Consider the following 24,728-nt stretch of genomic DNA (forward strand, 5'->3'; position numbering starts at 1 on the left):
CAAATTTAGTGTATGTTAATTTGTACCCATTCAGCATTTTCATTACATGTCATATACCTTCTCCTACGAACAAGATGCTTTTACTAAAACCTCACATAACTATAGATTTTAAGTTATTATTGCTCTTATTATTCATTTAATTAGCTATTTATTGAGCATTTACTACATGTAAGAGCCATGTAAATTATCTCATTTTCTCTTCATAAAAATACTATGAATTAGGTACTATCATTACTGCATTTTAAAAATGAGAACTGGGGCTCAGAGATTCAAAGTAATATGTCCAAGGTCATGCAGCTAAGAAGATAGGGAGGTGAGAATAGCTCCTTGTCCCTTCTGGTGCCACAGTACTGGCTCCTCCCCACTATGGACACTGACCTACATTAGTGTTCACTAAAAGAATATATTTGGTCAGATATTCTCATAAGTTTGATATTATCATCAGGATGAACTGTATGAAATTGCTACTTTTATAAACTAAAAATAGTCAAGTGGCTTGACCTAACAGAATGAACTCAAAATCTTAGTATCTGTAGTTTTGGCTTCCTTAAAAATGTATCATTTTCTCTTTCTTTTGTATAGTATATGCATTTAGTAACTCCTGAAATTATTATTAAAAATTGCAGTATAAGCAATAAGACATAAACACCAGTCAATCCTTCAAGTAATTTCCTAATTCTGATCGCAGATTGAATCTATGAGAAAAGAATTCTTCCCTTCAGAAAACTTTCCTCTGACCAGTACATGCTAGAGTTAGAGGGGGCAACCAGTTTCTGCAAACCAGCAACGATTTATTAGCATAGTATTCCCATTTCCTTTAAAACACAAATAAAAGCCTAAATAATTCCAAGAAAAGGAAATAAAATAAACAAAAGGAAATGCTAGCATTGGGGAAAGAGGGCTTAAAAATGAGGGCATTTGCCTTTTGGCCGGAACTGCCATCTTCCAGTAATTCGCCAAAATGACCAACACAAAGGGAAAGAGGAGAGGTACCCGCTATATGTTCTCTAGGCCTTTTAGAAAACATGGAGTTGTTCCTTTGGCCACATACATGTGAATCTATAAGAAAGGTGATATTGTGGACATCAAGGGAATGGGCACTGTTCAAAAAAGGAATGCCCCACAAATGTTACCATGGCAAAACTGGAAGAGTCTACAATGTTACTCAGCATGCTGTTGGCATTGTTGTAAACAAACAACTTAAGGGCAAGATTCTTGCCAAGAGAATTAATGTCCACATTGAGCATATTAAACACTCAAAGAGCCGAGATAGCTTCCTGAAGCGTGTGAAGGAAAATGATCAGTAAAAGAAGGAAGCCAAAGAGAAAGGTACTTGGGTCCAACTGAAGTGCCAGCCTGCCCCACCCAGAGAAGCACACTTTGTGAGAACCAATGGAAAGGAGCCTGAACTGCTGGAACCCATTCCCTATGAATTCATGGCATGATAACTGTAAAGAAAATAAAAGACCTCAGGATTGTAAAAAAAATAAAATAAAATGAGGGCATTTGCGCAGCCCATTCTCCTTTTCGCCTTCATTAGTCCCTGTGTCTTTCTTTCCTGTCTTAGAGGAAAAAGTGTCCTGCATCTTCAACTGTTGAGCATTAAGGAGGGCATGTGATGCCACGAGCACTGGATTTTATACACAACTGATGAATCACCAAATTCTACCCTGAAATTAATAATTTAATTATTAATTAATGTGTATGTTAGCTAATTTGAATTTAAATAAAACAAAACAAAACAAAAAAAGAATAATCCTCTCAACCACTCTCTTCATCCCAGCCTGACTTCTGCTCTGAGAACTTCCTCTGTAAATCTTTCCCTCTCGCTGTTCCCTCCCTCCTGGCTTCAGCTCTCAGATTACACACAAGCTTGCCAGGGTCTCCTGCATCTACACAGAGGCCACCATTCCCTGGGACTTTTGTCCCCTTCTTCCCCTTCTCTTCGCTGCCAAAAGGATTAACAAAGTGATATGTTCGCCTGTACCCCCTCACCTCCCACCCACTTGTCATCTCAAAGCAGCCTGGCTTCGCTGCCACTTCTCTGAAATCATTCTCAGCAATGGCCCCTGCGACCCCCTAATTACTAGTCTCTGGGTTCTCATCCTACTTGATCTCTCCCTAGCTGAGACTAATATCACCTCCTCCGGCCCCAACGGTCTCTCTGGGATTCACCAACACTAAACCTGTCTGGTTCTCTCCCTACCTCTATGACTGTTCCTCTCCAAGCCCTCCTTCTCTCTCTGTCCTCTTCACAGGTCCCTTCCTAGGCTCTTCCTTCCAAGAATTCAAGCTTCTCATTGTTCTTCTTGCTCTACTCTTCCCAGTATATTCCTAGGATGCTCCACATCGAAATACTCAAAGCCATATTAGCTTTTTCTCCTCAAACCCATTCCATTTTTGCCCTAACTTAGATACATTTTGTCTCCCATATGAAAATCACCCTGCCCTTTTGAGATCCCTTCCCAAACTTATTCTGCAGCCTCACCTCCTATGACCCCTGTAATGCAACCAAGCCACCATGGAGAAGCACCAGAGTCATCACCCGGGTGGTCCATGGCTTTCACGCCTTTATACATTTTGTTTCCTTCACTCCATATACCCTGTAAACTCAAGTTTCCACTGAACGTCATGTTCTTTGTGAAGCTTCCTCTTTTCCTCCTAAGAATATTCAGGTCCTCCTCAGCGTTCCCAAAGCACTTTGTACATGCCAGTAATTTACAATATCTACTACACTGATAGCATGGTAACTCTGTATGGCCTATCCCTTCTCATTCCTATTCTTTTCACTGTTTCTTAAAGAAAGGAACTGGGAAAAAATTTTTTTTTTAAAAAAAGGGACTGGATTATATCCCTCACCGTTCAGGCACACAAACAAGTGCCTGGCTCCTAGTAGGTCTTCAAAAATATCCGTTTTATTTAACTGATCCAGCTGTCTGGTCAGGTTTATATACAATATTGTTCAGACATAAGGGTTTATGCTAAGTAATTTTTTAAATTCCTTTAAATACTAATAATTCATTATGTAACATACACACACACACAAACAAGAGGTAATTAACAGATTACTTTTTTTCCTACTGATATAAATATGTTATCACAAAATACAACCCTTTCAGGTTCGTGTCTGGAGAAAGTTGCCTCCACTGAACAAAGAAAACATATTCCCTTGAGAACACATATCCGTTTTGCAAGTCAGCCAACTGCTCACCACTGCTTTCTTAAAATCCTACTTTAAAAGTCCAAAATGACAAATTATCTCACAGGTCCCTAGGCAAATACTTCATTGCTTTCTGAAATGTCAGTGCTGATGTCTATCCCTCTTCAGTTTTTGCCTCATTTTAAACCAACAGAAATATCTCTTCCTGCCAGCCTACATTTTGTTTTATAAAACTCTTTTTTTCTCCTTTGTTATTTTTCAGAATATAATTTCTTTGATAAATTGCTCTTGATTTTTAAACTTTGGGAGTTAAAATACCTATAATTTCATTATCCTGTTAAAGGGCAGGAAGAAGAAACTGAGTCCCAAGTAAGATGGCCATAAAAGTGAAAACTGGAGGGGCACCTGGATGGCTCAATTGAGTGTCCCACTCTTGATTTTGGCTTGAGTCATGAGCTCAGGGTCATGGGATCAAGTCCAGTGTTGGGCTCCACACTGGGCTTGCCTGCTCTCTCTCTCTCTCTCTCTCTCTAAAATAAACAAATCTCTTTAAAAAAAAAAGAAAGTGAAAACTGGAAAAATCATAGCAAAAGATTCTTCCAGCAATAACACTTACTAAATGGCACCAACTACTAAAGAAATGAGAAAGTAGGTTCGCAATTAAAAACATTATTATCACGTTTTAATCTTCATCAAAGTAAATGTCGCTATCCTTGTTTAACAGGTCAATAAACTGAGGTTCCAAGAGGGTTAGTAATTGCCCAAGGTCACCCAGATAATAAAGGGTAGTCCCTTGCCATATGGTGGAATGACTTGAAGTAATTTTCTCAGGAAAAACTGACCTGCCTGAAGGTTACTGTTTCTGTTCCCTGGCATGTGGTTCCTGGTCAATCACCATTGTCCTCATAAGGGAACAGCAATCCTATACTCTGCTTGCATTTATGCTGTGCAGCATGCTAAGAGCCTTCCTCCACTGTTTCATTTAGTCACTGAATGAGTTATACATGAGGTAGAGCAGAATTATCACCGTATAGATGAGGAAATGAAGTTCAGGACCTGAAGCTCAGAAACAAACCCAACATCTCCCAGTTAGTGGAGCACACTCAATGTATTCTCAAAGCCAACTATGCTCCTCAACATGGCAAACACGGCCCTAAATCAGCAGGATCTTGCCCGAGACCATCATCAGGAACTTGGCTCTACGATTCTGAAATTCAGTTGTAATAACTCATATTCATTCCTATTGGTCTAGGTGTTCTGAAACATACCCTTCTGTCATGCCGCTTAATCAGAGAGCAGTGCATCTTTCTCTCTTTGGATTTCTCATTGCAATGCTTATCCTCACCAAGCCACCTTTGGATTTTCAGCCACTGTTCGCACAGAGAGTCATTCTAAGAAAAGAAGGGTACAGCTGAAAAGCACCCACGCTATAAAACCAGGCTGCTGCTGGGTTCCATTCCCAGCTCTGCCATTTACCGTGTGACTTAGGCAAGTGATTTAAATCCTCTGTCCTCAATATACGCACTTGTAAAATGGGGAAGATGGCCCTAACTATCTCAAAGGGATTCTGTAATTCTATAGTGAGTTAATACCTCTAGAGTGCTTAGAATAGTACCGCCTACATAATAAAATTCAATAAATAAAAAAAATTCAATAAATAATAGATATTTCACAGATGGTCAGAAGGGTCCATATTGTGAGAAGAGAGAAATAAAAGGAAAATCACAGTGCACCTTGTGTGGCTCAGTCAGTTGAGTGTCCAACTCTTGGTTTCAGCTCAGGTCATGATCTCGGGGTGGTGAGAATGAGCCCCACACTGGGCTTTACACTTAGCATGGAACCTGCTTGAGATTCTCTCTCTCTCTCTCTCTCAGTCTCTCTCTCTCTCTCTCCCTCTGCCCCCTCCCTGCTCATGCTCTCTCCCTGTCTCTAAAGCCTGATGCTTTCAGAGGTCATTGTCTTGGTCTGCTCAGGCTGCTATAACAAAATCCACAGACTGACTACATGGCTTAAGCAACAGAAATTTACTTTCTCAGAGTCTGGAGGCTGAAAGTTAAGATCAAGGCGCCAGCAGGGTTGGTGTTTTGGAGAGCTCTCACCAAAGAGAGGAAATCAGTGTGTGAATGCAGGAAGAGAGAGTTTAAGCTCCCTGTGCCTTCCTTTAAAAGGACACCTTTAGAGGCACCTGGGTGGCTCAGAGTCCTGGGATTGAGCCCCATGTTGGGCTCCCTGCTGAGGAGGTTGCCTACTTCTTCCTCTTTCTCTGCAGCTCCCCCTGCTTGTTCTCTTTGTCTCAAATAAATAAATAATTTTTTTTTAAAAAAAGGCACTAATACAATCAGATCAGGGGCCCACCCTATGACCTCATTTAAACTTAATTACTTCCTTGGAGCCCCCATTGGCAAATATAGCCACACTGGGAGCTGAGCTCCAACTTGTGAATTTTGCCATGGGGGGGTGGAATTTTAGTCCCTAACAGTCACCAAAATAGTAACTTTTGTTTGGCTAAAAGGAGGTCTTTGGTGAGCTTAAAAATAAGTTTTCATGACTAACTTATTCACCAGACAACATAGCGTGTCTATAATTCCTCTCTATTTATTCAGGGAAACCTTTTTGGAAGATTAAACAAAATCTTAAGTTTCATATATTTTGACAGAAAAATAGTATGATAAATTACAGACCAAGATAAACTAACTATACTTATGTTGATGACCAATGGAGACAGAAGTACTTGGTATATACAAAAATCTTTTTTCTATTATCAGTTTTTCATTATTAAAAATTACTGCCATTCTTAGCCTTTAAAAAAAGTCCTTAACCTTTTTTTAAAGAAAAACTGGCCAGAATATCATGGACATGAATTTTCATTGTATAAATTATCCCAATCAAAATTTGTATTAACCTCTGACATCTTCATTCTCCCCTTATACCAAATCTAGGGCTAATTAATACCTATTTAAGTATTCAATTTTTGCCCTAGAGGCCACAATAAACTTGTCCATAAGACAAGAATATATTTGCCCAATAGTAAATCTCAATGAGGAGAGAAACTCTTTTTTTATTTCATAAAACATTTTGTATAAAATTTAACTATAGCAAAATTTGGAGATTGTACAAAGGGGTAAAGATTTATGGTATCACCTCTATTAGGTAATAATTGCTACCATTATTTGGGTTCTCTCTTCCAAGTTTTATTTCCATGCATATTTTTATAAAACTTAAATTATGGTGTATGTATGATTTTATATTGTTTTTCTCAATTAACACTTCTATCAGTACACAGTCATATATACACATGTAAGTAATACATATGTGTTGACTACACAAAATATAACTGAAATACCAATTTAACCATTTCCGTGGTGGTGTACATTAATATTGCTTCCAGTCCTCATAATTTTGTGATGGACATAATTGTGATGGACATTTCCTATACATACCTTTTTTTATCTTTGTATTATTTCCTTATGTTTAATTTCCAAAGGTAGAATTGGGAGTCTACAGGTATAAATATTTATAAGGCTCTTGATATATATTCTAAAACTGCCTCTAAATTTTACTGCCACCAATAATCTTAGGTGAGTATCACTGCCACTAGACCCCATGCTATGTGGCAAAAAGTTTTCCTACCACAACAAGCAAGAAATAAAAATAGATACTTTGCTGCATTAATTTTATTTCCCTTATTACAGAGGACATTTTTCCTGTCATGGTTATTTCCTCGTTTTATTTTTCCTTTGTGAATAACCTATTCATTATCTTTACCTGTTCATCTATTAGAATTTTCATTTTTTCACTGATTTGTAGGAAGCCATATCCTTTACTCATAAATTTATTTAACAGTAAAAGTAAGAATATTAGAAGGATCCTTCACATTTTGCTGCAGTTATACTAAGTTGAAGAGTAAAATCACAATCACTAATAAATGAAAATTAAAATATTTTAGGAACATTTTGCCAAGTTCTGACAGTCTTTGAGGGACAATTTTAGAGGTTTTAAAAGTCTTTACTTTCACTGAAACTCACCTGTTATAATTATACTTATCTTTTGAAATTAAAGAGTTTATTTCCCAAACATGGTACATCACCCAATTAAAGACAAATTGTCTTATTTCCTATCCCTCCACCTTTTAATGCATTGTTGAAACAATTCAATGAATTCAAATAAAACAGATAATTCTGCCCCTCTAAAACTGATGTTTACACTAAATTTCAAATTATCTGACATTGTTTAATATTACATTATTATTAATCATCTCCATTCACTGAAAAATTGCTAAGTGCCAGAGAACGTGCTGAGTGTTTTAGATCATTATATTCTCCAAACAAACCTTTGAGGTGGTTTTAGCCACTCCACTTTACAACTGAGAAAACATGGGTTCAGAATGGGTAACCATCTGGCCAAGGCCAGTCAGCTCACAGGTGATAGAGAGAAATGCAAACCTAGGCCCTGTGTCCCTCACCACTAAGCGTCCAGCCTGATATTTCTGCTGCCCTTACCTGGTTACTACCATTGTATAGTAACCAATACTGACTAAGACAACTTAGAAACAGACATTTATCAAGCGTATTTGGTATATACATTGGGACTGGAAATTCCTCAAATGATATTTCCATTAATAAAGATTAACATATTTTTAAAGATTCATTTACATCAACGTGGATGGAACTGGAGGGTGTTATGCTAAGGGAAATAAGTCAACTGGAGAAAGACAATTATCATATGATTTCACTCATATGTGGAATATAAGAAATAGTACAGAGGACTGTAGGGAAAAGAGAGGAAACTGAATGGGAAAAAAATCAGAGAGGGAGATAAACCATGAAAGACTCTTTGGGAAACAAACTGAGGGTCGCTGGAGGGGAGCAGAGTGGGGGGATGGGGTTAACTGGGTGATGGGCATTAAGGAGAGCACATGATGGGATGAGCACCAGGTGCTCATTTAAACACGACTGACAAATTACTGAATGCTACATCTGAAACTAATCATGTACTATATGTTGGCTAATTGAATTTTAATTTAAAAAAACAAAATTGCTTTCAAAAACCTCAAAAAAATAAAGATTTATTTATTTGAGGAGGGGTTTGCTCCAGGGTGGCTCAGTTGATTAAGTGTCCAACTCTTGATTTCATCTCAGGTCATGATCTTGGGGTTGTGAGGTCCAGCCCCCCATCAGCTCTGTGCTCAGCATGGAATCTGCTTGTCCCTCCCCCTCTGCTCCTCTCTCTCTCTCTCTCTCTCTCTCAAATAAATAAATAAAATCGTAAAAGAGAGAGAGAAAGAGAGCAGGGGGAGGGGCAGAAGGAAAGGGAAAATCCTCAAGTAGACTCCTTGTGGAGCCAGATCCTAGGATCCTGAGATCATGACCTGAGCAGAAATCAAGAGTCAGATGCTTAACTGAATTACCCAGGTGCTCCAAATGTTTACATTTGCCAAGTTTAGCCTATCATTACTTTTTAAAAGTTCAGCCTATGTAACATATTAAAATTTAAAATAGAATTGTTAACTGGTAGTTCAAATGGCAGAAATCACTTTCCTGTGAACATTGTAAAATTCTCAAATTAAACACTTTGCTTACTTTTGATACATTAGCATACAGAACTTTAGGTTAATCAGATAAACAATACGTCCCGGAAAGTGAACCAATTGCTCCATCTTCAAACCATTTTCAGAGGAAGTACAACCTACATCCCCACAGGCACAAGAACCTCAGCCCAGTTAGTGGGGAAATGGCAAAGAAGAAGTCAATTCTCTCCCACAGATTTCAGAGGAAGCATGGCTCTGTGGACACTGCGATTTTAGACTTCTGACCCCCAGAGCTGCAAGACTATCAATCTAATATTTTTAGGCCACCCAACTGGTACTTACCAGGAGCCCCAGGAAATTAATACAGTGATTTTTTAAAATAATATTTACTGGACTTTTCCCATTAAATGGACATCTTTAAGTGCCACTAATGCATCCATTTAGGAATACAATCAACCCATTAACCATCAAGCCAAAAGGAAATGGTGATAGATTTGGTATCCAAATTTCTCTACTCACATTTCCCTTCAGAATACACACACACACACACACACACACTCAAAAGTTTGATACATTTAGATTTTTTACATAGGTTATCATAAATTTTGAAAAAGAATTCAAGGGGCGCCTAGCTAGCTTAGTTGGTAGAGCATGCAAGTCTTGATCTTAGGGATGTGAGTTCAAGCTCCACGTTGGGCATGGAGCCTACTTAAAAATCAATGAATAAAAATAATTTTTAAGGGATCCCTGGGTGGCTCAGCAGTTTGGCGCCTGCCTTCGGCCCAGGGAGTGATCCTGGAGACCCCGAATCAAGTCCCACATCAGGCTCCCTGCATGGAGCCTGTTTCTCCCTCTGCCTGTGTCTCTCCTTCTCTGTGTATGTGTCTCTTTTATTAATAAATAGGTAAAATCTTTAAAAATAATAATACTAATTTTTAAAAAGAAAGAAAATGAGAATTCAAAAGAATCAGAGTGCCCAAAAAGATCTTTCTTGGGCATCTAGCCTAGGACAACATGAGAACAGAAACTTGAAGTATCCTGCTCAAAGTCATAGAGTGTACCACCCAGACAGGAGCTCAATCTCATTTCCAACACTATTACTGTTCAGTGTGCTGCTTCTGACATAGGAATTATTTTTTAAATTGGTGTAGACCTTCCTTAAGAGCTTCTAGATAAAGTATAGACCTTCACCAGAAATCTATTTGTTTTAGTAGTTAATTTTTTAAAAATTCAAAATATTCCATTGAAATTACACCACTAACAGTTTGGCTGCTAGTGGAACTAGTTGTCTTCAGATAATTAGATATCTTCAGATAACATATATATATATATATATATATATATATATATATATACACACACATATGTATATATAAAATGCTCATATATATACATATATAAAATTACATATAAAATTACAAGTTATACATTGTATTCTGTCCTGGACATAACAAAAAGCTGTCTTTACAAGGGAGGAGATAATTTTTTAAAAATCATACAGTATATTCTCTTTAATTAACCCAAATAAGAGATTTGCTTTTCGAAAATAAGACTAGGGTGCCGACATAAGGTGCTGCTTTCACTTCACTCCTCCCTGATGTCCTGCCAGCTTTGGGACACAGAGATTGCCTTTTCTCACCTAGACAGACCTATAATTCTTACCATGAATGCAACTTATTTTAAAATGAGGTGAGCTTCTTCCCCTGGCATCCTGATACAGGAAAATGGTAGTCATCACACTACTGTGGTTGTACAGAAAAAAAAAAAACAAAACTATAAAAACGAAGGCAGTTTTTTTAAAAAAATGATCATGGGGACGCCTGGGTGGCTCAGCTGTTGGGTGCCTGCCTTCGGCTCAGGTCATGATCCCAGGATCCAGGATAGAGTCCTGCATCAGGCTCCCTGTGAGGAGCCCGCTTCTTCCTCTGCCTATGTCTCTGCCTCTCTTTTTCTCTCTGTGTCTCTCATGAATAAATAAATAAATCTTTTTAAAAAATGATCATGAACTACTTTCATAATAAAAAAAATAAATGCAGCAGGCACTCACAGGTCACAGTGATCTAGAAATCACTAAAGAACAGTTTCCTACTATACAAAAAAAAGGTGTTATTTTTAGCACCTTGGAGCTGGAATCATCAATAATTGGCATTCTAATTTGAAAGTCGTTGAAGTCTGTTTGTTTAAGTGATTTTGATCAATTCCCTGCCAAGTGTAGTTTGTTTTCCTGCCCTTCAACCACATTGTTTCTTATTCTACTTTCCAAATTATACAGTACATTTCCTCATGAAGACTAAATTTTCTGTAAAAACTGTATTCTGCTTTTTTTCTTTTCTGGTTACCAATTCTCTTTTTCTTTGCATCTAATAGGATATGCTTTTTCAGTCTTCCTTTTGTCTCATATAGACCTAAAGAATATTTTCTTGTCATCTTTGGTGCATTTCACCTCCTATTCACCATTTGTTTACTGGTTTTACCCTCATATGCCATCACTGATATGCACTATTTCTAGTGTAATATTCTTTTGTAATCCCTACTTTGTTGGCCATTTCAAATCCGCAGCTCTGTGTAGTTACAAGGGTTCCACCCTGTTCTCTTCATCCTCTTGCTACCCTTACAAGTACTGCTTTAAGAAGCAAACAAGTGCACATGGATCCTTCCACTTAGAGATCCTTTTATCATTTATTTAAGCTTACTGAAGTTGACTTTCCTGAAATTCATTTTCTTTAGATTGATGTTTTCACTTCTTTGAAGTTTACACAAAGACTACCAATCTTTAAATGCATCTCTTAATTTAATGAAATATTCACTAAAGAAAAAGCTCTAGCATGCAGGTCAAGAGTAGCTATAAACACCAACACAATCTCACCTCTTTTTGCTCTCTCCCCAGACCCTACCAGAGGTGTTTCTACAACCACTACACTCTCTTGCCTTTAATCCACTGACTGTAATTCTCTCATTAAATAGTTGTGCCCAATACGCACTCTGGATGATGGCTAGTGCATTTCAATCTCATCGTGATTTATCAAGACAGGTGAAATCTGGCAACATGACAGGTGAAATCTGGCAACATGTGTCAGAGATAGTTAATAAACTGGTCAAAGGGCAGGTTAACTGTCAATAAGTGATTCTGAGTAGTCTAAAAAACACAGAGTAAAATGGGAAAAACACATAGCCTGAACTTAATAATGAAAATAGATTTCTCCCCTTCTAAGTACTAACCAGGCCCGACCCTGCTTCGCATCCAAGATCAGATGAGATCAGGTGCGTTCAGGGTGGTATGACCATAGACTGAAAATAGATTTCTTATGAATGACATTCCCCACAGTGATTAGTAATTACGTTAATCCTTCATTATGTGCTTCGCTGATCACTATCAAGAATAACAAAACACATTTGCCCTTTATTCAATTAAAATATGTGGGAGTAAGTACAGAAATCTAAGAAAATGAAAGTTTAGCTCTTAAAATGTCCCTCAAGTTGGGACGCCTGGGTGGTGCAGTCTGTTAAACAACCAACGCTGGGTTTCAGCTCAGGTCATGATCTCAAAGTCTTGAGATTAAGGGCTCCGAGCTCAGTAGGAGTCTGCTTAGGATTCTCTCTCGCCCCCTCTGCTCCTCCCTACCACACACAGAAGTGCACATGCAGATGTGCACTCTCTTGCTCTCTCTCTCAAAAATAAATAAATAAATCTTTAAAAAAGTAAAGTAAAATAAAATGTCCCTCAACCCTACTTGATCACGTTGTTGGCTTTTCTGCATCTCTTGGCATCTCAATTCCACATCTGGAAGATACAATGAACTTTCCTGGTGTTAATGACAAGCGGTACAACCACCTTCTTTTGCAGCTTGATTCTCCCAGTCAATGCCATGTGCCACCTGATTCATGGTTCAACTCCACTGAATAATTCAATGCTAGCAAATGCAATGGTTTCCTTATTAAAGGCACTTAGCCTTATGTTCTCTGAATTTTTAAAAATAACTTTAAATAAATCATAACTTACTTGAAAAACAATTTTTCCAAGAGTTTTCTGCATATGGTGACTACACCTGGGTATCAATTAGCTTATAAAATTGCTTTCATCCCTGGCTAGAATGAGAGCCCTGGGAAGCAAAGCCAGGCAGGAATGAGAAGGAGACATGATCCCCATGACATGATTTATAACATATTTTAAAGAAATCTAAAAACATATTATGGAGTATGTATCTGAAATTTGTCTGATTTCTTTGAACATCAAAATTTTCTAATCTATTTGCATTTCTATTTTTTAAAAAGCATTTTATTTATAAGCAATTTCAGGATCAAATCTAGTCCATAAAGGATATAAATTGAGATCTTTTAATACATGACTATTTGATAGTGAACACAACCTGAAGAAAAAGAGGTCTACAGAGTTTTCACTTTAACCTTTCTCTCCTGTGTTTGTCTCCTAATTCTGGTGGAAATCTTTTATACTTTAAATAAAAGTGATGAGTGCTTTTCTATGATTTAGAATAGCCAGCTTCACAGAACTATGTGAATAAGGCATCATTACATTGATATAACAAACCTTTGACCACTGGTATTTCTGGTAACTACTCTTCATAGTATACAAAGAAATCTTAAAATAAGTAATGAATATGTTCTAATAAATTGAGAGACAGATTCAGGTAAACGGTATGAATATGCTATATAACAGATTTTAACATAAATCATTATTAATTCTCATAAAACTCTGTATGACAGATATTTTATCCTCCATGAACCGATGAAAGAAAGAAAAGAGGCTAATAAATTAAACTATCTTGCCAACGTCGTATGGGTAGTAATGGCAGAGCTGGGATTTGAACTCCACTGTGTCTGATTTCAAAGCTTCTCACTAGGGGATCCCTGGGTGGCGCAGCGGTTTGGCGCCTGCCTTTGGCCCAGGGCGCAATCCTGGAGACCCGGGATCGAATCCCACATCAGGCTCCCGGTGCATGGAGCCTGCTTCTCCCTCTGCCTGTGTCTCTGCCTCTCTCTCTCTCTCTCTGTGACTATCATAAATAAATAAAAATTAAAAAAAAAAAAAGAATATACTCCAAAGCTTCTCACTATATCGTGCTGCCTTTGTTTTCAATTAAGTTTAGGATTCCCTAAATTTATTAAAGACACACATCCTATAAATTAGAATCAACAGTACATTGAAAACCTGATTTTAACTAACAGCTTTCAGGCAAAACACTTTCTTCACATTAATAAGGAAAACACTGACTCATCTAACTTGTGTTTCTTCTTGTGCTGCCCCTCCATCACCCAGCCCCATCAGAATGCTAGTAAGTACTCATATGAACAGAAGGTAAACAGCAACAGCAGAGAAGAGATACAGAGGGTGTGAGTAATCTACAAATTGGGTAACCATTCCCAAACAATCAAGAGTAAACTGAATTAAACAGTTTGTGCAGTGTGTGTCTAGAAAGGGAAAAAAATGATTTCAATTACAAAGACAGTCTTTATTCTTTTTTCAGTAAACTGCATTCATTTTTAAAAGTGAAAAAATGATCTCAAGTACTTAAATCATACTATTTTCAGATATCTCTTCAACTTAAGTAATTTAGAGATTCAATTCTAATCACTTGCAGTAAAAACACTTACAAGTATTTAAGATTATTCTTGAAACTACCCTGCCTGTTAATCTACATATATTGGGTCCCTTGCCTAAATATAAAGTTGTTAAGGAACATTCATGTATCACTATTTTTACTCTAAGTTTTGTTTTGATCTTCGAAAAAGTTTTTCCAGAGCTCTGTAAATTTTGGAAGCTCATTATTTTATTTTATAGGGATATTAGCTTCATTATGCAAGGCGTTCAATCGCTGCTATCAATAGGATCTGTGTTCATCCACAGAGACATTTCAAATGAAGTGAAAAACATTTGCAGACTACATTATGTTTTGAGAGTGAATGATTTTAAAAGATGTCAAGTTCTACTTAAGGAGTTTTCTATGAAATAGCATTTATATTAGAGAAAGGGTAGGGGGAGGTGAAAGATATAAGTCATCAGAATTTCATTTATTTTTAAATATAATTAAGCTCTCAGAAAGCATCAGCATTTTAACTTTGAAATATCTTTTTAAAGACATTACTGAAATCCCTTTTCTAATGCATCTCTGAAAATGAATTCACTTTAATAAGTGGGAGGATTTGTGAAGAAAAACAGACTATAAGCACAAAGGAAGGATAAAATGTTTAATTGTATTAATTATACTTTCATGATATGCCATTGTCACTGACATACATATTTACCACATTTATAAACTTCTAGAACAATACACTGTAAGATATGGTCATGTGTATTAGAGTTGCCTGAAGCACCATCCATAGACCTTTGTGCCACAGATAAATGGAAGTGCAATATAGAGCCTTCTCATTATGTGAGAAATCATCCATGTCCTTGTGAATATTTTATTGCTTGTAATATCATGGGTTTACATTTTGGTTGAGAACTGAAATCCCTGCCTTAGGAGGTGATTTGATCCTCCTTGATCCCAGATCCTTTCCAATCAGTCTTGTTTTACCTACACTAATCCTAGAATTTGGATGCAAACTAATAAATTATTATTTCTTTAAAAAAGTGATTTCCAGGGCAGCCCGGGTGGCTCAGCGGTTTAGCGCCACCTTCAGCTCAGGGCCTGATCCTGGAGTCCCGGGATCGAGTCCCACGTCAGGCTCCCTGTATAGAGCCTGCTTCTCCCTCTGCCTGTGTCTCTGTCTCTCTGTGTGTCTTGTGAATCAATAAATAAAATCTTTTTTTAAAAAAAGTGATTTCCAGGACAATGACTTATCCAAAATTGGGAAATAACAATACTAAAAATAAATGAGAGGAAAAATAAGCTTATTTTCACATTTTTTTTAATAAAACACAATCTTTTTAAATGACCTAAAAGCTAATTTTAATGGCAATTGAGAATTCTATTGATCTATGCCAACACTTTCATTTTCTTTTATTATAGTAATGGTGAGACTTGAAAATACTGATTTCTTCAGGCTCAAAAAAGATACTTGATTTAAGGCCCAACTGCCACACCCAAAAAATGTACGAAACTTTATGTGGCTTATGAGCAGTGGCACTACTTGCTCATTCTTGTATTTTTCATAACATTGAGCAGAGTCCTACTAACACAGGATAGGAAATTACTGTTTTGTTAAGTCAAGAAGTGAAATTAAACATATCAACTTTGTAAATTCCTGTTTATGTTATGCATGCTGTAAGCCCTACACAAAACTCAGGAAGAAAAATTACTCTTTCCTATGAACATTATTTATTTTAAAAAATTGCTTACATCTAACAAATTATTTTAATTTATATATGCTTTTTTTGCTGAATCTTTCAGTATTTCAGAAAAAAAAGTTTTTATTCCCAACTGACAATAGGGAACAGCAGCTCATCCTTAATTCATTAAGTGCCATTTTTTTACCCACTGACATTTGTCAAATTATAGGATTCATTATAACAGGGATGTAGAGTTATGGCTTTAGCTCTTTTTGTTCTAATCCTTTTTTCATGTATTCTTTCTTTTGATTTGTGACCTTCATTACCCAGAGAGCTCATTTAATGCTTTCAGTTCAGTTCCAGGAGGATAAGCAGTCAGATACTGTAGGAATTATTTTACATACCATAGTTATTAACATGATTACTCAGAGAAATTATATTAATATCCAAGGCACTCCAATACTTCCAGGAAAAAGAAAGCTTCTTTATCAGAACTTTTCCTTTAGCATAGAGAACACATTCTTAACTATTTACAGTTAAAATTCCCGAGTGAAAGTTTCTTCAGCCAAGTAGAAATGGATTATATAAAGAGTTCATTGTAGATGCAGATCACTTAGGTCACAGATTTCCTTTTTTTCTGATTATAAAATAATGTATTCTGATTATACTAAATTTAGAAAATAGAAAATAGTATAAATTAAATAAAATCACCCATAATCCCACATACCTAGAAATAACCCTATCATTCTAATATGTTTCCTTTATCTTTTTTTCGATTCAGGTTAAAGGTATTTTGTGTGTGTAAATTTAAGATTACTCTATATTTAGAATTCTAAATCATTTATTAACTAACATTATATATGAGTATTTTTCCTGTAATTAAATATTTTTCAAAAGTTAGGGTGCCTGAGTGGCTCAGTCAGTTAAGCATCTGCCTTTGGCTCAGGTCATGATCTCAGGGTCCTGGGATAGAGCCCCCATAGTGGGCTTTCTGCTTAGAAGGGAGTCTGCTTCTCCCTCTCCCTCTGCCCTTCCACCCCACTTGTGTCCACACTCTCTAACTCAAATAAATAAACAAAACCTTTAAAAAATATATTCTTCAAAAGCATCATTTTAATTTTAATAGAAAATAAATGTACCATAACTTATTTTATGTTCATTATTTTGTTTATAATGATAGCTTCAAAGTAAAACATATATCAAAACGTATCAAATATTATAGATTTTAAATATTCACAGTTACTGAATGTCAACCATGCCTCATAAAGCTGATAAAAATAATTTTTAAACAATCTCTCATTGCATAGGACACCTGGCTGGCTGAGTTGGTAGAGCATGAGACTCTTGATCTCAGTTCTCACCCCACATTGGTTGTAAAGATTACTTTAAAAAAATGAAAAAATAAAACGTTTTTTAAAAAAATTCTCAGGGCACCTGGGTGGCTCAGTTGGTTAATCTTATTCCTGATTTTGTTCAGGTCATGATCTCAGGGTCATGAGACCAGCCCCATATCAGGCTCCGCACTCAGTAGAATCTGCTTGAGATTCTCTTTCCCCTTCTCCCTCTGCCCCTTCCCCCACTCATACTCACTCTCTAAATAAAGAAATAAATACTTTTTAAAAATTACTACATAATTTAAAAAATTATTACATAGTTGGTTGGTTCCATGTTTAGCTAAAATAATGTGGTAAGAAATACAATTCTCCACTTCATTTCAAAAGGAATATAACTTTGTACACTTATGGCTTAATTATAGATTTAATAAACACATTTTGATTCTTCCACAGTTCAGAAATTCTTCTGAAACTTATTTTACTAAAATATCTACTATGCCACTTAAGTTTAGAACTAAAAAATATTTGGGGGTTAAACCAGGCAAATATTCATTGCTATCACGATGGCTCACATTAACTGAAGACTTTCCATGAGCTAGACAATGTGTAAGCATTGTATATTACACAACAATTATCTTCTCGTTTCCTTCAATAAAATTAGGCAAAACAAAGTAAAAAATGTGATAATACTAAGTAATGAAGTCAGGAGGAAGCTTACCTACAGAATTCAAAGTCCTTGGAAATGTTTAGCATTATTCCCTAGATTTCAAGAAGCAAAATCTCCAGAAAGGCCAGTAAGTATGAACTATGTATTCATACAATGAAATACAACAAAAAGAACTACTGATACCTGTAATGAAACCATGAATGATGAACATCCAAAACACAATGGTGAGTGAAGAAAGTCAAACACAAATGAGTATATGTTGCATGATTCAATTTATATGGAGCCCAAGAAAAGACAAAACTAATCTATACCTTTCAGAGTCAGAAAGTGGTTGATCCCGTAGTGAGGATGGGGAGAGAATCAATTTAAAAAGGTATGAAGGGGTGCCTGGGTCTCAGTTGTTTAAGTGCCAACTCTCCATTTCAGCTCAGGTCATGATCTCAGGATCATGGGATCCAGCCCTGCGTAGGACTCCATACTCAGCACAGTCTGCTTGGAATTTTCTTTCACCTTCTCCCTCTGGACCTCCCACAATAAATAAACAAACAAACAAACAAACTTTTTAAGGGGATGGGAGCATGAGGGAACTTCCAGGAAGTGACTACACAGGTGTATACAGTTGTCAGAACACACAGTAAACATATAAAACCATGTATTTTATGATACATTACTTATCCTTATTAAAGTAAAATGAAATAAAATAAATCTCTGGGAATCTAAGGATTAGCTCTAAAATAATTCCAATCCAATGCTCATATCTTTTGCATAGCATGACCCTATGACATTTAATGAATCCTACTGGATACAAGGACAACCACCATCACATGGTGGCATATAACTAATGATGATGCTGAAGAGAAAGAATTTCCTTTTCACAATCAAAAAATAAAATTAAATGAGAAAACCCATTTCATATTTAAATACTCTACTTTTAAATAAACTAATAAGATCAATAAAATCCAATATAAGGTCAGAAGTAAAAATGAACATAAGGTCAAAGAATCACAGACAGAACCTTCTAATATCCCTCTAAAATCAGCCTATCGGGGGATCCCTGGGTGGCTCAGCAGTTTAGCACCTGCCTTTGGCTCAGAGCATGATCCAGGAGTCCCAGGATCGAGTCCCACATCAGGCTCCCTGCATATATCCTGCTTTTCCCTCTGCCTATGTCTCTGCCTCTCTCTCTCTCTATCTATCTCTACGTCTTAAATGAATAATTAATAAATAAATAAATAAATAAATAAATAAATAAATAAACAAACAAACAAATAAATAAAGTTAGCCTATCATGGGGTGCCTGGGTGGTTTGGTCAGTTAAGTGTTCAACTCTTGATTTTAGCTCAGGTCATGAGCTCAGGGTTGTGAGATCGGGCCCTGAGTCAGGCTCTGTGCTCAGCAGGGAGTCTGCTTGAGATTCTCTCTCTCCATCTCCCTCTGTCCCTCCCATTGCTATCTCTCTCTCTCTCTCTTTCCTCTCTCCCTCTCTCCTGTGAATGGATAAAATCATTAATTAATAATTAATTAAAATTAAATTAGCCTATCCTGGTTCACTTTGAAGCAACATATTGTGGAGCTAAATAGTTTTCATATTCAAATTGTTTTTCTTCCATAAACACAGCCGAAGCTGACTCCCTATAAATTCCACCCATTGCATCTAGTTCTGCCCTAGTTAGCAACCCTCTCTTCCATGACAGCCCTAGGGATATGTGCCAAGAGCAAGCAAATTTCCTTTAAGTTCCTGTTATAATTAGACTACACAATTCCCTCCACTCTTCCTCATTATAGAACATCTTTTAAGTTACTTCACCTTGCTATTTTTAAAGTATAGTTTCATTCATCCATCCCTCTATTCATCCATACTTCTATGTGACATTTAAAACAAAAGGAAAGAAAAGGAGCCCTGTTGGTGATGATCACAGCCAATGTATTCCCCAAAGTGTAATATGAAGGATGAAGACAGAATCAGCCAGGATTCTCCCATTGACTACCAAGAGAGGTGGTAGATACAACTCAACACATAAAGCAGACAGTGGGAGAGAGATTTCAGAAGCATGACTCTGGTGGTCTCACTGGAAGCTTCCTCAGCAAAGCCAGGCTTCCAAAGCCTTCCCCTCCTGACCTCTTCTTTGAGTAATGCAGCACTCTGCAGAACAATCTGATGGTCCCAGGGCTTGTGTGGGAGAACACCTGTGAGACTATCCAGCTTCTAAGAAACAGTTGACCAATATGGGTTATACGTGGAGAGAAAAACTTAACCAATTCAAATATAAAATGTGCCTCTTCCATAAAAAGGACATTATCAGTCCTTGAATAAGAAATGTATCATATGCAACTCTGCAGGTATCGATGATACAAGTTTTCCTGGAGAATCAACATTGAAGGGAAATGAAGAGATAGTCTACAAACTCAAAGGAACAACTGTTACGGATGGTCAGGAGAAAAACATCCAAACTCTGTAATTACTGGGAATTTCTTTGCAATTTTTAACCCTGGCAAAATGCTTAGAATCTATAGTCTTAAAAAGTAATAATAAAGGAAGTTAAAGGAATAGGCCACGATAGGAAAATAAGAAATACATAAATAACACGAAAGGGCTTGGGATATTACAATACAAAGAATTAGTAAAATGTAAACCTAGAAAACAGATAAAACCAAAACCTCAGAAATAAAAAGTATTACACTGCGAAAACATAAATGAGTAAAAAATAAGAAGGAAAAAACTAAAGGAAAAAATCTCAAAGATAGAAAATTAAGAAAGATAAATGAAGGTAAAACCAGGGCACCAAAAAAAAAGAGGGAGTAAAAAGTAAGACAAGTGAAAAAGAATAATTACTATGTAATTATTAAAAGAATTAGAGAAATTCAAACATTAAAAATATGTAAAATTATAAGCTGAGACATACACAGAAATATGCTCAGTGTCATGCATTATCAGGGACATGCAAATCAAAACCACAATCAGAGAACACCTCACAAAGCGTCAATATGGTGGTATTATAATAAAGCAAAAAAAGTGTTGGCAAGGATGCACAGAAATTGGAATACTTGCACACTGTTGGTCGAGATGCAAAATGGTGCAGCCGCTCTGAAAAACAACAGTATGAAGTTTCTTTAAAAAAATCAAAAATAGAACTAGCATATGATCCGCCAATCCTACTTCTGAGTATTTGTCCAAAAGAATTGAAATCAGGATCTCAAAGAGAGATTGGCACTCCTATGTTCATTGCAGCGTAATTCACAATAGCCGGATAGCCAAGATGTGGAAACAACATAAACATCCATCCATTGACAAATGGATGGATAAATGGATAAAGAAACTGGTGTGTGTGCATGTGTGTGTGTGTGTGTGTGTGTTCCAGAAATATAAGTGTATCTACCTACATATCATTGAATACTACTCAGCATTTTTTTAAAAAAGGAAGTTCTGCAATGTGTGACAATATGGACAAACCTTATGGACATGATGCTAAGTGAAATAAGGCAATCACAGAAAGGCCAATGCTGCATGATGTCACTTACATGCGGTATTTAAAATAGTCGAATTCATAGACTCAAAGAGTAGAACAGTGTTTCTGGGGACTAGGGGAGGGGAAAATGGAAGGCATTGGTCAACAGGAACAGTTTCGGTCAAAAAAAGATGAGCAAGCTCTAGAGATCTGCAGTAAAACACTATAACTATGGTCAACAATGGTATGTTACACACTTAAAATTTTAAGAGGGGAGATCTCATATTAAGTATTCTTTCTGCAATAAAATAAATAAAATAATAATAATAAATATGATAGAAAATAAAAGAAGTAGTAAATGGCAAAAAAAAAAAAAAAAAGGTGTTTTAAGTTAAACCAGGAAGGTTTTTTATAATTTTAAAGGGAAAATAGTCTAAGCATTAAGTGGGCTAATAAACCAAGACAAACACTCTAAAGAATAAACAGAAACAGTTCAAATGCATAGAAGAGGTTCTTTAAATAATAAAGTAAGATAGATGATTCTCTTAGATGCAGTTAAGAATTTGTTTTGAGTTCAGTGCAAATGTGGCAGATCTCCGGCAGATTAGCCCAGAAGATTCACAATTCCTGGCAAAGGATATTGAAATAGTTTTAATGGAAAGCTGAGGGCAGTGAGCTAATGAAAAGTCTCGGAAGATCAAAATAGCCCACTTCTCATGGCAGATGCTCACCCAGCCCTGATATCCACTGGCCCTCGAATACCAGGTAGGAAGAGGAAAATGAGAGCATAACTTTAAAAATGCATGCAGCTGAGATGGGCTGTGGGGCCACAGGTGTGTGTTTCAGGGATTGGTAAACCGAGGAAGACTTGAACACTTTAAATAACTACAGAGAGTGAGGCATCAGAGAGAAGGAAGTTGGAAATGTGAGAGCAGTGATAATTGAAGGAGGAAGTTCCAGACTAGATAGGCTAGGATAAAGAGCTCAGAGAAAACTGCAGAGAAATTCATTAAATGTAAATCCTTTTATAAAGCAGTTTTTAATGCAATACTACAGAGCTCACTGAAAAGCCCAAGGCTTAACCAAAAGGGCCAATAATGAATGCAGATTTGGGGATATAGTTGCTCTCGGCATTACTTCAAGAAAAAAGGAATTAGGGAAAGACAAGTTCACAATGATTGGTTAGGTAACTTATTTCTCCCCATGGGATGCACCCTATGTTTCATAGACCCTAAAATTTTCCACAGCTGGGATCTAATGACCGTTCCCCATTACAGCATATATCTAATTAATGACTCTCCCAGAAATTATATTTTGCCTAGAGGACAATATAACTTGCTTCGATGGTAGCAAATCCTAATCCATGCAAAGAGTCTAATTAACCCCTCAGGAATGGTTCCTTCTGGGTCAATTCAAATTAGTTGGCAAGAGTATTAGCAATGTCTCTCAAAAGGGCCAGGGTTCCAGGCCACCTACAGGATGGGTGACATGGAGAGGGGCAGAGCAACCAGTTTCCAGACATACATATGCTTTTTCAATCAAAGCAACTCAGTCTGCTATTATCACCTTTAAAATTCTTTTTTAGGGACACCTGGGTGGCTCAATGGTTGAGCATCTGCCTTTGGCTCAGTGTGTGATCCCAGGTCCGGGGATCAAGTCCTGCATCAGGCTCCTTGTGAGGAGCCTGCTTCTCCCTCTGCCTGTGTCTCTGCCTCTCTCTCTCTCTCTCTCTGTCTCTCATGAATAAATAAATAAAAATCTTTTTTAAAAAACTCTTTAAAAAAAAACTCTCTAACAAAGAAAATTTGAAAAACCCTATGATATATTATTGAATTTACCAAAAAGTTACTATCTTTCTCCTCAAAATTTCAGAGCCTTCCTTTTTGGTGGAAATATTTTTCAAACTCTTTGTTATTATTGTCTCCTCAAACCTTGGAGCTAGATTAGTCAGCCTAACATTCTGCAAAAGGAACTGCAATTTAAAACATACTGCAGGGCAGTAAACCCCGGTGGCCCAGTGGTTTAGTGCCGTCTTCAGCCTGGGGCGTGATCCTGGAGTCCTGGGATCGAGTGCCACGTCGGGCCCTTTACACGGAGCCTGCTTCTCCCTCTGCCTGTGTCTCTGCCTCTCTCTCTCTCTCTCTCTCTCTCTCTCTCTCTCTGTGCCTCTCATGAATAAATAAAATAAAATATTAATAAATAAATAAATAAATAAATAAATAAATAAATAAATCATACTGTACTAGTTGTTAGGGCTGCCATAACAAAGTACCATGAACTGTAAGGCTGCTTAAGCAACAGAAATGAACCATCTCACATTCTAGGTTAGGAGTCTGAGGTCAAGGTGTCAGTAGGGCTGGTTACTGCTGAGGCCTGTGAGGAAGGATCTGTCCCAGCCCTCCCATGTTGGCTTATACAAGGAAAAGGCCATTCTGATAAAAGACCATCTCCAAATAAGCTCACATTCTGAGTGTCAGAACTGCAATATATGAATTTGGGAGAGACATGATTCGAACCATTATACTTACTATTTGCATATGACCATTACTACTACTCAAGACAATAATTGAGATGAATTTTTTAAAGATCAGACTATAAATGCTCCCAAATAACTTTGATTCTTGGTTGCCAGCCATTCATGGCTCCATACAAACTAAGATACTGATCCCAAGGCCTGTAAATGAGTTTATTGTAATATCACTACAAGAATTATAATAGATCATGTTTTGACAAATCAAACTCCAAATTATGTCAAGCAAAACTATGCTGCAGCTTCTAACCTCCATAATTTAGTTATTAGATTATCTGTATGCATAGTTGCCTGCCACAAAATCCTCCTTCATGGGAAGACTGGGTGGCTCAGCAATTGAGCATCTGCCTTCAGCTCAGGGTGTGATCCCAAAGTCCCAGGATCCAGTCCCACATCAGGCTCCTTGCCTGGAGCCTGCTTCTCCCTCTGCCTGTGTCTCTGCCTCTCTCTCTCTCTCTCTCTCTCTCAAATAAATAATAAATAAATAAATAAATAAATAAATAAATAAATAAATAAATAAAATCTTTTTTTAAAAAATCCTCCTTCAGAAATAAGAAATGGCCTTCTTTCAGAAATTGATCATAGCCAGAGTAAACCACTCGCAATATAGCCTATAACACTCCCCAAACTGTCATGTTTAAGAAACAACTTTGAAAAGAACATCTTAAAAGTGAGACAGAAAAAAAAAACTTATTTCATCCCTTTTAGCAAGAGGACAAAAAAATAAATGCTTTCGAATGAAGGCAAAGACTCTAAGCACAGTTAAATTTTTAAATGACCATTACGAAGCTCTCTACATCAAATAAGGAGGGAAACACAGAGTGAGGGAATGGGAA

The 24,728-nt window shown here is 36.8% G+C and overlaps 1 protein-coding gene and 1 pseudogene across 3 annotated transcripts in view; one reads left to right on the plus strand and one right to left on the minus strand.

Annotated features, from left to right (window-relative positions):
• The window catches only part of HS6ST3 (heparan sulfate 6-O-sulfotransferase 3), a 631,204-nt gene that overhangs the window by 568,346 nt on the left and 38,130 nt on the right, over positions 1–24,728 (minus strand). The gene's annotated exons all lie outside the window — the stretch shown is intronic.
• LOC144287448 (large ribosomal subunit protein eL21 pseudogene) lies at positions 934–1,486 on the plus strand (annotated as a pseudogene).

This window comes from Canis aureus, chromosome 17 (assembly GCF_053574225.1).
Source record: "Canis aureus isolate CA01 chromosome 17, VMU_Caureus_v.1.0, whole genome shotgun sequence".
In the NCBI taxonomy this organism is placed as follows: Eukaryota; Metazoa; Chordata; class Mammalia; order Carnivora; family Canidae; genus Canis; species Canis aureus.